Source organism: Stegodyphus dumicola, chromosome 7 (assembly GCF_044657685.1).
Source record: "Stegodyphus dumicola isolate Sdum_Otavi_A_Nest chromosome 7, ASM4465768v1".
NCBI classification, from domain to species: domain Eukaryota; kingdom Metazoa; phylum Arthropoda; class Arachnida; order Araneae; family Eresidae; genus Stegodyphus; species Stegodyphus dumicola.
In genome coordinates, this window is record NC_140774.1 from 198,076,400 (window position 1) to 198,090,678 (window position 14,279).

A 14,279-nucleotide genomic window follows, 5' to 3' on the forward strand; every position below is an offset into this window, starting at 1 on the left:
TCACTTTTCAAACTGTTGCCACAAAATGTTAGAGTCCTGCATTATATTTGAAGAAATTAAATAATGAAAAATCTGCATAAATGATTGTCTATTTCTCGCATTGTGATAAAACAATGGTACATAGAGCCATCGAATTTTGAATGACGAAATCCTACTGCGAATATGGGCATCTGAAATCCCAAATTTGGAATTTGTTTTATTATAGATTTTATATTTTGTAAAACTTTAACGAATTTTTGATTTACAAACTCAATGCTTTAAAAGCGAGAAATGGCAACGTTATATAGAAAAAAAAAATACTTTTATCTCCAGCTCGCGAGACTGTGTATATCGGAAATTCTAAAGATATGCTTAATTTAACATTATTTTGCGATATTGCTCTTGAACTGAATTTTATGGTTTAAGTGCAAAGAACATGATATTTAATAAATAAAGGTAACACTCAAAACGTTAAAAAAACGCCCCTTTGGACGTAATTTAAAATCTGAAACATTTCAGATTTTTTTTTTTTTTTTTTTTTTTGTTAATTTTATGTTGAGCTGAGAATGACTGGAAGTGTTACAATGAATCTAGTGTTTTCTTATTTCAGTGCTTGCATTCATTTGATTTTGAAAGTGTAAGATTCAGAATACATATTGTGTATGATGTGATTAAATCCACTGTTAACATTAAAAGTTATATGTGAATAAATTGAATATATTTGTTGCGAATAGATAAATTCATTCTGTTTGATGAGTATTTCTTGTGTAGATAGTATATTTAAGAGTGAGCAGTTATTAAATCTGAAATTTAACACACTAAATGCAAATTAGTGAAGCTCACTTTGAATAAAATTCTGCATTGGCTATTATTATAGAACATCTCTTTCATATGGACTGAAATAAAAAGTACTACTGACTTCTATTTATATATATAACTGGTGTCAATATTTTTCTCATATGCATAGTTTTATGTAAAGATAGCATTTGGGCTCAGATGTGCATCACATATTTCTTTCGTCTTATTTATCACTTATTAAGTAATATTTCGCATGAATATTTTTGCGGAGTATCCAACATGTGTTTGTATTTATTTCAAATTCTTTCAACCAGGTAGTGAAATCTTCACAACTGCTTATATTTGATCTAACTTCGCAATGAAAATTTTCAGAAGAAATAGACGATGAACAGAAAATTGCGTGGCAAAATATTTTCAACCATCTTACCTAAATCATAAAGCGTGCGAAAGGTCATGTGACACGACAGAAATATTACTGGATGTTCATTGGTCCATCCTAGAAGTCACTCCCTCTGTGGCTACACAGATGTGCACTTGTGAAATATGCGCCCGGGCTCGAATTCTGGAGAAAGCACGGATGTTTGTAAATGTAATGTGTCGGTGCGGCATGGCGGCACCCTAAATATGCGACGAGCCGAAGGTCCTTTCGAGAGGTTGGTGAAGAGGGGTGGGAGATCCTCTGACTCGTCCCCCCCCCGGGGTGCTCTCCATCAAAATTGGGGGAGGAACTGAGCTAAATCGCACTGTCATCTGTAAGGTGCTCAAGGCTGTTGCCAACGGCAGGCGTATCTTGCGCTCCTTGCCGCGAGGAATTTCGTGGATTTGGATTGTTGTTACTGTCAGACAAGTGAGCATAAGCAACAACAGAAGCATCTCTAAGTGATACAGTAGATCAGTAGTAAATTAATCAAGTTTACATTAGAGTACAGCAAGAAATTTATTGATTAAATAACTAATACCCGCCGTTACCAGAAAACATCTGGTAAACTTAACTTGTTGTCATATTTCATTAAAGATTGATTGCCAGAGCCTCAAGGAACCGGACTTCTACTTCCATCGCATTTTTGAGGCACAGCCCCTTAAGGGTTGCTCCAGGGCTCTCTCAGCCCTCTTCCCTACCACCATACCACACGAGAAAACTTCCGGCTTATCATACATTTAGAGTGACCCCATGCCGCATAGATACTATGAATTTAAAAGCATCCATCCCCTCTCTGGGATTCGAACCTGCCCCTTCAGTACCGCAGCATCTGGTAAAGTTAACTTGTTGTCAAAGCATCTTCTCTAACCACTGCACCATCTGGGTGGCGTAAAATTAACTTTCAATAAATAAATAATAAGGCCATTTACTTAATACTATACGCACATGGAAACATTTCCTTACTTTATGCATTTATAAGTTATAGTTTAAGATCAATTTCATACTTAGATATACATTACTTTTCCTAATATTTAAATAAGTATCATATGACTTGAAAACTTACTATAAAAATCTGATTTAAAGAATGTTTATTGACATGTTTATAGCTTAATAATATTGAGTTTATGGCACGTTTATAAGTAAAAATCATTTACTTAAAAATATGTGGATCAATTATTGTTTCTCCCTATTTTTCTCTTTTTCCTCTCTTCTACCCCCCTCCCCTCAAAAAATATATTGCATTCTTGGATAAAATTTAGTGGTGTAAGATGTCATCTGTGCAGAATTAAACTGAGGGCAAGTTATTGTATGATATTATTGTCTACTTCTTTCACGGTATAAACCGTGCATGGTATAAACCATTCCGTTTTTGTTAGAGATGAGTTCTCTATGTAGTTTTTAAAATTTATCTCCAACCAGTGCCATTTTTCATAGTTTCTACCGTCTGAAGTGCGTTTTTCAAAGCTCAGTTGTAAATCGTAAAGAATATGGACTTAATATCCGTTTTTGCTCGTTTTCTTATCGGGATCATTCTTTGTGTAATCCTACGTTATCAGCAGCGCATTTTCGTGAAACACCGTTACTGTGTAGAGACATTAAGGTATTTCGAAGCAGGAGACATGAAAAATGAGCAATGCCCTCGCCGGAACTCGAACCTTGGACCTCTCGAATACGCGCCGAATGTGCTGAGGCACCACAGTGTGCATTACACCACGAAGGCATGTTAAGAAGGCAGGAGAAATACCTTATATACTCTCCCTTTTAAAGAGCGAGTGGGAATTAAGGGACGCATATTTCACAAGTGCACATCTGTGTAGCCACTGAGGGAGTGGCTTCTAGGATGGACCAATGAGAATCCATTGATAATTCTGTCATGTTCTGTCATGACGGAAGAGAGGAAAAAGAGAAAAATAGGGAGAAACAATAATTGATCCACATATTTTTAAGTAAATGATTTTTACTTATAAACGTGCCATAAACTCAATATTATTAAGCTATAAACATGTCAATAAACATTCTTTAAATCAGATTTTTATAGTAAGTTTTCAAGTCATATGATACTTATTTAAATATTAGGAAAAGTAATGTATATCTAAGTATGAAATTGATCTTAAACTATAACTTATAAATGCATAAAGTAAGGAAATGTTTCCATGTGCGTATAGTATTAAGTAAATGGCCTTATTATTTATTTATTGAAAGTTAATTTTACGCCACCCAGATGGTGCAGTGGTTAGAGAAGATGCTTTGACAACAAGTTAACATTCTGTCATGACGTTTCACGTGCTTTAAGATTTAAGCAAGATGGTTGAAAATATTCTGCCACGCAATTTACTGTACAAAATAATTAAAGCATCGTCGATTGCTTCTGAAACTTTTCATTGCGAAGTTAGATCAAATATAGGAAATTATGAAGATTTCACTACCTGGTTGAAATAAATACAAGCGCATGTTGGATACTTCGCAAAAATATCGATGTGAACTATTACTTAATAAGTGGTAAATAACATGAAGAAACAAATATGTGATAAACATCTGAACCCAAATGCAATCTTTACATAAAACTATGCGTATGAGAAAAATATTTACACCAATTATATATGTAAAGAGAAGTCAGTGCTTTTTATTGCAGTCTATATGAAAAAGATGCTCTATAATAATAACCAATGCAGAATTTTATTCAAATCGAACTTTAGTAATTTGCATTCGTATACATTTAGCGTGTTAAATTTCACATTTAATAATTGTTCACTCTTAAATGTACTTTCTACACAAGAAATACTCATCAAACTGAGTGAATTTATTGTATTCGCAACGAGTATATTCAATTCACATATAATTCTTAATGTTAACAATGGATATAATCAGATTATATGTATTCTGAATACTTTAAAAATCAAAAGAATGCAAGCACTGAAATAAGTAAACACTAGATTCATTATAATACTTTCAGTCATTCTCAGCTCAATTAAAAAAATATATACACATGAATTCTCTTAATACATAATATGCCGTGAACATCAATCCTAATATTAATACATGATAAAAATCGCGAAAGTGAAATATCAGCGAATAATCAAATTCTGAAAGCGAAAGCACTACGATATTTTCTACTATTACGCCATATATTTATAACTGCGAAAAAAATGCAAATTAAAATGTAAACAACATACGCTCACATGTACAAAGATTTAGCGTCACAAGAGCAATAGCAGCTCATTGGTCCATTTTCGAAACCTTTCCCTGAGTGGCTATCCTGATGTGCACTTGTGAAATATGCTTACGGGACCCAATAGCCAAATCTTGGTAGTGGAGAATCATCATCCACTGCTTTTTTAGTTCGGACGCCAATGTAGAAACATTAGTTTATTTCGAAGGAGGAAATGTGAAAAATGAGCAATGCCTTCGGCGGGACTCGAATCTGAACCTCTCGACTACACGCGCCTAGTTTGCTGACCATTATACCACGAAGGCATGCTATGAAGGCGGGAGAAATACCTTATATACCCCCTTTTAAGGGGCGACTGGGGATTACGGGACCCAATAGCCAAATCTTGGTACTGGAGCATCATCATCCACCACTTTTTTTTTTTTTTTTTTTAAATCAGGCGCCACTGTAGAGACAGTAGGTATTTTTCGAAAAGAGGAGAGTTGAAAAGTGAGCAAAGCCCTCACCGGGACTAAGAACATCGGACCTCTCGATACGCGCCGAGTGTGCTGACCATTACACCACGAAGGCATGCTGAAAACGCGGCAGAATTATCTTGCAACCGTAATAAAAGTTTATCAATTTTCGGAAGTATATATAAGCATTTAGGAGTAATGAGTTTCTCAAGCATATATTACATAACAAAAAAATTCCAAGTTGCTTCATTTTAAAATTTCAGACATTAGTAGAATAACAGTGTGTCGTCATTTCTCGTAATAACTTAAGTATGAACTTAAGTACGTATTAGATCTGCTACTTCAAGCAAATCCAATGCACAAAATCTGAAATTTTTAATATCATAGTGTCTTCTTTGATATTTGAAGTTTTTTTTTTTTTTTTTTTTGAAAAGTCATTAGCGGTTTTGATCTTGGAGGCATAAAAAGTGAACAGTCCCCTCTCCAGTACTCAAACCTGAATTTCTCAAATACGCATCGAGTGTGCTTCTGTTACACCACGAAGGCATGCTGAAGGAAGGAGAATATACTTTATACACTCCCCCTTTTAAAGGGGGACTGGAGGTTAGGGGATTCAACCACCAAATCCTGGTTAGATCGAGCTGTTAACAGCATACAATTGTTTAAGCCCAAAGGAGCGTTAGCTCAGAAGGGCTATTAATTTCGTTTTGGTATTTTGCGTCGATCCACTTTCTGCCTTGTTTCACTTTTCAAACTGTTGCCATCAAATATTACAGCCCTGCATTACATTTAAAGAAATTGAATAATGAAGAATGTGCATAAATGTATGTATGTTTCTCGCATTTTGATAAAACAACGGTACATAGAGCCATCTAATTTTGAATAATGTACTCTTTCACCGAATATAGATATCTTAAAATCCAAATTTGAAATTTGGTTTGTTATCTATTTCATATTTTGTCAGACATTAAAGAATTTTTGATTAACAAACTCAAGGATTTCAAAGCAAAGAACGGCAGCACTGTACGTAAAAAAAAAAAAAAAAAAAAAAAAAATCATCTCCAGCGCGCGAGATTTTTTGTATCAGAAATTCTAAAGATATGCTCATTTTAAAATTATTTTGTGATATTGCTGTTGAACTGAATTTTATGGTTTAAGTGCGGAGAACATTGTGTTTAATAAATAAAGGTAACCCACAAAACTTTAAAAAAAAAGTCCCTTTGGACGTAATTTAAAAATCTGAAGCCTTTCAGATATATATACATATAAACAGTACAAAGTCTGTAATCCGGACGTCCATTATCCGGAATGATCTATAATCCGGACCTGAAAGCCAGAAACTTTTTTTTGGTATGCTTTACGCATGCGCGTTTAATGCTACGCATGTGCGTTTAATGTTTACGCATGCGCGTTTAGCACAAAAAACGAAGCAAGTTAAACAGCTTACATTGAAAGAAATGTTTAATATACTCGTAATAAAGTAAACAAATAAATGTTAAGCTTTTTTTTTTTTGTAAATTTTGATACCCTTTAGATTATAATTGCTCTTTATTTCATAAATTACTGTTTCATATTTTTAATTCTATAATTTCTGCATGCTGTCTTACACGATTTAAATTGATGATCTATAATCCGGAAAAACCCTTAATCCGGAATCGCCGAAGCCCCGACGTGTCCGGATTACGGACTTTGTACTGTATATATTTTTTGTGTCGGTCCCAAACCGTCTACAGCCGTTGGCCACTACTAAGGCCAGAAGCGGTGGTCACTTTATTATGGACGCACCTAATAGGTGGGCCACCTTTTCCTCCTGTGAGGGGGCGAACAAATACAACCATGCCTTCCCCAAAGAAAACGGCACGTCACCTACGCAATAACAGGAAAAAAAAATACGCGGGCTTTGTATGCAAGAGTTACACAGACTAAGCTGCAACTGTTTGAGTTGGAAGAAGCGTTATGCTATTTTTTGAACTAAAGCCCCCAAGAGCATGAACATGCTACAATTTCGTTTTGAGTATTAAATATCCGAGCATCGGAATTGTAGGTCGTGGCGCTGGCGGGCGGGAAGTAGAAGTTAGCCTAAACACAATCCACTGCCTTATTTATGACTTCTCTATTTTTGCTGAGCGAAGTCTTATGTCTGGAATGTCATGTGCTACCCAAATGCTTAGATCTACGAATTCGAAAGTCTGTGTTGGTTACTAAGGCAGTTGCGGCATAGTTTATATCTCGATAACGTCATTTCTCGGCTGAATTTTACTGCAGGAAAAAAAAGTACTTATAAAACATAAGATGGTTCATCCGACATAAAAATACATCATCGATTAGAGCTTTTATTAGTCGCAGAAAGTTTTTTGGTTTTGTGTTTTTATCTGGAATAAATTCATATTTTGATGGTGCTGTTTTCCCTATATTTTCTAATGCCTGAGCTCGTTTTTCGAAAAATGAAAATAGCTTGTTTGATCTAGGAACTTCTTTTAAACTAACTCGCATTGTTTAAGAGCAAGTTTGTTTGAAACATTATGTTTGCAACAAAAATATCAGAAAGATCATTTTGATTGTGCTCGAGAACCTTTAATGCTCTATTTTGCAGGGCAGAATGTACTGTGTTTCATTAAATCTTGAACAGACACATGTGTAAGTTTTTGTGCATCTATAATTGCCTAACCACGTGATTCAATCATTAACATTTTGTTTCCAAATCTTTCTTCTATTGTTGCTGTTATTTTTGTGTCCATATTACATGGAAGAATGGTTAGAAAGCCTTCTCCAAAGAGAGGTTAGACTTCTATCTTCCACCCAAATTTTGAGGAAGAGCACCCCGGGGTGGTGGTTCGGGGCGCTCCCGCCTCTTTCACCAAACCACACGAGAGGACTTTCGGCTCGCCGCATATTTGGAGTGCCCCCATGCAGCGCGGACACTATACATTTACAAATATCTATGTCTTCTCCGGGATTCAAACCCTGGCCCTTTGGTACCGCAGTAGGCTTTCCTATACCGTCTGGGCGACAAATTCTTTTTCTAAACGATAAATAATAAAGGAAAGGTATCAGCTAATGTTTGTTTGCCTCTCCGATTAAAGCCGAATTTGAATAATGTAGTTTCTGTTCAGACGGCAACTCATTATTTGATATGATAATGTTATTATAAATTGAAAGTTGAATATGATCCAGTCCTGATGTTTACTCGAAAATTTACGGAGTGGGATCTCGGGTAAATTTATGCCAACTCTATCGTTACTAAGAGAAATTTGGGAATTTAATCCTGACAAAGAAAAAGGCCAACTTCCTTGTTGACATTCTTGAAGACACTGTTCAGAATAATGCTAAGCCTTACGACCGAAAATCATTCGGAAAGTCAATCACATAAGCAAACTGTTTCTTAAAATCCAATGGCCCTTGCAGCCGTCCTCCGAATAGACATCTCGACATTACAGACATCTCAAAACTAGAAAAGCCGCTTATTATGACAACATCAGTAATAATGGCATCAAGAACTTCATCCTTTTAAAGCTATCTCTTGATCCTCAACTTCAGTCTTAAAATCCAGCAGCAAACTGGAAGTCCGCTACTATAATCACCTTCTCGAAGCCGAACCAAAATAAAACCTTCCTGCAGAACTACGGTCCTATCAGCCTCCTCAGTGCTCTTAAAATATTCAACCGCATTATTTTACATTTATTCATCAAATTAACATCAATATACATTGACAGTCTTCCTGCTGAATAGTTTGGTGGCCATTCCACAGTTCCCAGCTATTCCGGATCTTAATACCATACTCGAAAAAATTATAAATTTATTCATCTCAAAATTTGTGATTTCATCATCTTTATCATTGCCTCATTCGTGAATAATCGGAAATTGAAATTAAAAACTCTTCCTGTACTACTGCAGCTATCAACGCTGGTGCTCCTCAGACAGTATGCTCTGCCCTATTGTATTCAATATTTGAGCTCATTATTTACCATATGGTCCTAAAATTCAAACGCTCCTTTCTGCAGATGATACAGCAGTACTCACACATAGGTCTGAAACGTTTCCCCCATTGTGCACAATTACGTGTATATTAGGGTTTGATGACGATGTTCAGGAATGAGAAATACTATTTAACGAGCACAACTTTGGTCACGGGCTGACAAAACCAGCGTGGTTAACCACGGATGTTATTGTGGGTCGACCAAGAATAGCAGTACAGAAAATCTCAGATTCTATAGATACTCACACGCATTTACCTTCAGTAATACCCCCCCCCCCGGTGTTGCATACGCTGCCTTAGAATTTTACTATGGCCGTAGCAGTTCCTACCGCCAGAAAGGGCAGCCCATGCTGTTTGAACAGTTGTGGGCTTAGGCCATCTAAATGAGCTAGCGCGATCGCACGGTCGAACCTTGGGAGTTTAAAGAGAGAGTTCTTTCAAGTCTGCTTTTCGGTATTGACGCCCCCGTGACGCAGGAAGCCAATGTTCTTAAATCCCTCTTTTGAGGTTTTTCGGTGGACATTGAGTGACCCTCCCGCCTAATACAGAGGATGTCCTCCCGCCTAATACGGAGGATGTCCTCCCGCCTAATACAGAGGATGTCCTCCCGCCTAATACAGAGGATGTCCTCCCGCATAATACGGAGGATGTCCTCTCGCCTAATACGGAGGATGTCCTCCCGCCTAATACAGAGGATGTCCTCCCGCCTAATACGGAGGACTAAGGGATGTCTCCTTAGTTTCAGGAAAAGTTAATTAAATATGCCTTAGCCTCAGTATTATCTCGATAACTTCAAAACTTTATCTGTCGATCAACGAATTAAAATCAGTATTCAGAAGTCTAAAGATAGCCTCTCCAGGAAAGGCACCACCCCGTTTTCTCAGAAGATATCTACCTCTTCTATCAAATTATCAAATGGAACGATATCATCACCTACCTCGGATTTCATTTCAACTGTCGTCTTACCTTTAAGCAGTACTTCTGAAGAACAGCTGATAAATTCAACTATACCCTTAGTAATACTCAACGGCCACACCATGCTGAAAGTACTGGCCCTCATCCGATCACCCAAGTCAAGTCAATATTTCATTCTTGTCCCATGGAGGCCCTTTATTCAACTCCTGTGCTAAACTCTTAACGGTTTTCTTTCCTTTTTATTTAACTAATGCTGACCCTTGTTTAATTCGTTTTCTGAATTATGATGTTGAATTAATTGCAATTAATTTGCAAAGTTACTCCGTAACCAAACGCCTTGGTCCGAAGTCAAGCAACATCGGGCGTGGTCAGTACTTAGGAGGGTGACCCTTATTAATACAATATACTCGATGCATTCGATATTCTGGCATAAAAAAGAATTGTTAGTGCTAAAATCAAAGATTTCTATTAGGATTGCTGGAAAGAGAAATATAACATTTCGGGAAAAAGGAAAGATTATTTGTTGAACTTTGAAGTTTCTAAAAATATGCGAACGATATGGGATTTTGATTATAATGAAGTAATTTCTGGGCACGGGCGTTTTCCAACGTTCCTGGAAAGATTTAATTTGCAAAATAATAGTCTTTGCAATTTTGGTAGTGATGAAGGCAGTGCACAACGGTTCGTCGAAGACTGTGTATTAGTGCGACATGTAAGGGAAAAGCATAATAACGACATAAAGAAATTGTATTGCCGCATGAGAGAGTTTAGATTTGCAAAGGATTTGATGAACTTTATAAATAGCAATACAACAATAATAAGAATTTTAATTCGATGTTTTTAACTGTACTTTTGTTTTAATCTGCGTTAGCCATGAGGCCTACTATTATTGGTCAGGAGGGTTGTAGCACACTCATATATTACGAAACATTACCCTCAGTAATACGCATCCTTTGTTCGGATGAAATAGCAACCTTTCTGTGAAAAATGAATTCATCTAAGTCCATCTTACGTCCTGTAGTTCTCTGCGCTTGTCTATCTGGGGTCATAGAGCAAAAGCGCACTTCTGTAAACTTCAAGCTCTAAAACATAAGATTTTGCACGAAATTGCCAAAGCACCATGCTACATGAGAAATTATGTGATTCACCTTGAAGTTAAAGTCGAACAAACTTCGCAATAATGCTATTAAGTTCTACCTGTTCATCCAGCCACATCAGCACCCGATCATTGAAATGCAACATCATTCTCCTCACCCACCAGAAAAATGTCCATATCCTTTAAACATGATTTTGATTAAACTACAGATGCGAAGGTGTCTTGCCAGCTTATCTCGATTCACCGCTTGCCCTTTCATTCCTGTATAACGTTTACCTTATCTGCATTCTGTCATCATCATTTACATATTCCGTAGCCTACCATATGATTTCGAATGGATATTGTTGCGTTCTACGGGTTCGTGGATTTGGAGTGATTGATGACATCACTGGTTGAAGAATCAAAATGCCAGTATTATTTAGGACAATTCTAAAGCACGTTTGCTATCGTCGAGAAACTACGATAAACACGCTAAAACAATCAGCTATCAGCCTTCAGGCTACAACATTGAAGACAGCTTCACGTCAAAGCACTAAAGTACAGCTCCCGACTCGGTCGATCGCCCTCGGATCTCAAGGCACTCTCGATACTCTTCAGGATAAATCTCACAATAAACTTCACGATAAAACTGCTACTCCGCGTACAGACATGGCTGATATAGCTTTTGAGCTGCATTCGAGAACATTCTGTGATAAACCGGTAAGAATTCGTTCTAGAAGGTTCTCGTTGCGTCTGTGGACAATTTCGTCGCCAAATTGGTGATTTTGCGCCAAATCTAGAAACCCTTCTTTTCTTTGCCACGTTCTAGCTTTGCAGAGGAGCAAACTTACCACAACTGGGCAATTCGTAACAATATGCTTTGTGGCACTCTTTTAGCAGCTCACACAAATATCCTTGATCTGTGATTCCTCGCACTCGACGATTAATTTAAAACATAAACATTTTACGGATAAAATGCAGAAGCGCCCACTTATTTGTTTGGCGTTTATTTGGCGCTTTTTACAAGAGTAAGAAGAATTGGATTTTTGTCAATTTTCTTTGACTTTTTAAGTGGAAATAGGTCGATGTGTACATGGATAAAGTCAAGGGAGTGCGGAACGCCATTTTTGTGCATTTCTAGGATTTTTTTGAAGTGAAAATAAGTCGATGTGTACATGGATACCGAGCTAGTGCAATTCTTAAAAACGCGCCAAGCAGTGGGTGGTTCTGCACTTCCCTCTTTTTACATCATACGGAGTACAGGTGCTTTGCTCACAGCACTCAGGATGCGAGAGAGGGATTTAATTTGACTGTACCGAATCTAAACATTTTAGGTGATTTTCAACTTTGCATTTAGCCACAATGATTTTATCGCTAGATCCTTCGTATTTCAGCCAGAGCAGAAATTAAAGTTTCGATTTCGGAATTCAATGCAATTTCATGTATAAGGTATTTTCTCCCTCCTTCCAGCATGCCTTCGTGGTGTAACGGCAGCACACTCGGCTCGTATTCAAGAGGTCCAGGTTCGAATTCCGGAGAGAGGATTGCTCATTTTTCAAGTCTCCTGCTTCAAAATAACCTAATGTCACTACAAATATTTATATATATAAGAGTTTCTAATAATGTCGCTGTTTCTTTACAGTTAACTTGTATAAAACTATCTGATTTCGATATTCATTTTCACTTATTAGAGAGCATTTTTTTCAATTTTTTGGTATTTTCAGTTTTTCAAAGACATTAAACATAGCAAGAACATAATTAATGATATTTTACCTTACCTGCGAATTGATGGGAAGGCTGGAGATATACAGTTAAACTCGAGATGGTCACTGTACATATAGTTATGCACAGTTAGATAATCACTGCATGATGATGCACAATTCAGAGGTTCACATTAACAACGATACGATGACACTGCATGTGATTATGAAGTGGAATTTCCTATTGTATGCAGCCGGGTTTCTTAAACTGTGGGTCACGACTCCAAGAGAGTCGCAAAAAATTTTTATTTTTATTCTCACTTTATTGAATGACCTTTGTCATTATTGGTCTTTTCGCCCTCGGGTGCAGTGTTAAAAATTTAATACCTTTATTTCCTTTATTTTTATTTACTGGTTTGCACTCTTTGTAGTAGGTACCAGTAGCAAGATTACGATCCAAGATCCTGGAAAGCATCACAATGGAATAATATATAATTTTAATTATACTTACTCATAATTTAAGTAAAAAGAATAGGTATCCGATACCCTTAAATGTTTATTGAATGCTTTCATCTGGCTTAATTTTTTAATATTCCTTTATTTGTATAAATTAATGCGCTATGGAAATTTACACAATAGACTCTTTCTAACAGAAATGACGAAAAAGTACATATATCATTTTCATATAAACACTTTTTCTTGCAAAACGATTATCGTACTTTTAACAGTTTAAATACATCCTTTAACCAAATAGAAATAAACTAATTCAGAAGTCAAACAACAAAAAAAATCAGCGTTATATTTTCAAAATTTCACAGGACTAGTTTCGATGGTTTTACCGAACCACCATCCTCAGCTGCAAAACCGCAATTTGCAGTTTTGCAGCTGAGGATGGTGGTTCGGTAAAACCATCGAAGCTAGTCCTGTGAAATTTTGAAAATATAACGCTGATTTTTGTTGTTTGACTTCTCAATTAGTATTTGTTCGGCGTGTGTTATTGTGTCTTAGAAATAAACTATTAATAAGATCAGTAGGTTATTTAAAATATATTCCACACAATTCCCCTTAGCTTTCATTCATAAAATAAAAAAATTGTCTAATGAAATAAAGGCTATTTCTCCTCGCTTTACTGAAAGCTCGCAAGGTTTGTTTGGCGTTAATTACCAAGCCTACAAGGTGATAACTCGCCATTTCAACTATGACCACCAAGCAGATGTTTCATCCAATGAGAGCAGACTATGGAAGAAAAGGTCTGTAGGCTTTGTGAATATGACTGTTGTAGTTCGCAGTTAGTATATAACTTCTGTCAAAACAATAAACAACCAGAATGATTAAGTCCTTTGGTTTGTGGTTGTTTTTGGCAGTGGTAGTGTTTGTGATTCTGATTCGTAGCTCTAGTTCACACTAACAAAGATGTGATCTATCTCTAGAATTGGCTCGAACTCCACCATCGTGCCACTATTCGTGATTAGAACTTATGGTGATTTAACCTTTAAATGCATGTAGTTGCCATTTGGCAACATAACTCATATTTAGTCGCGTAAATCAAATCAAAAAGCAATTTTTAGCTTACTGTATAGTGTAACCAATTGGATATATACTAATTCAGAAGACAAACAACAAAAATCAGCGTTATATTTACAAAATTTCCACAGGACTAGTTTCGATGGTTTTACCGAACCACCATCCTCAGCTGCAAAACCGCAAATCAACAAGATAGGAAAAAAATGATTAGATAAGATAAGAAAGCCTGGACAAGAATAAGCAAGTGGCGCCATCTGTTGGTGAAAC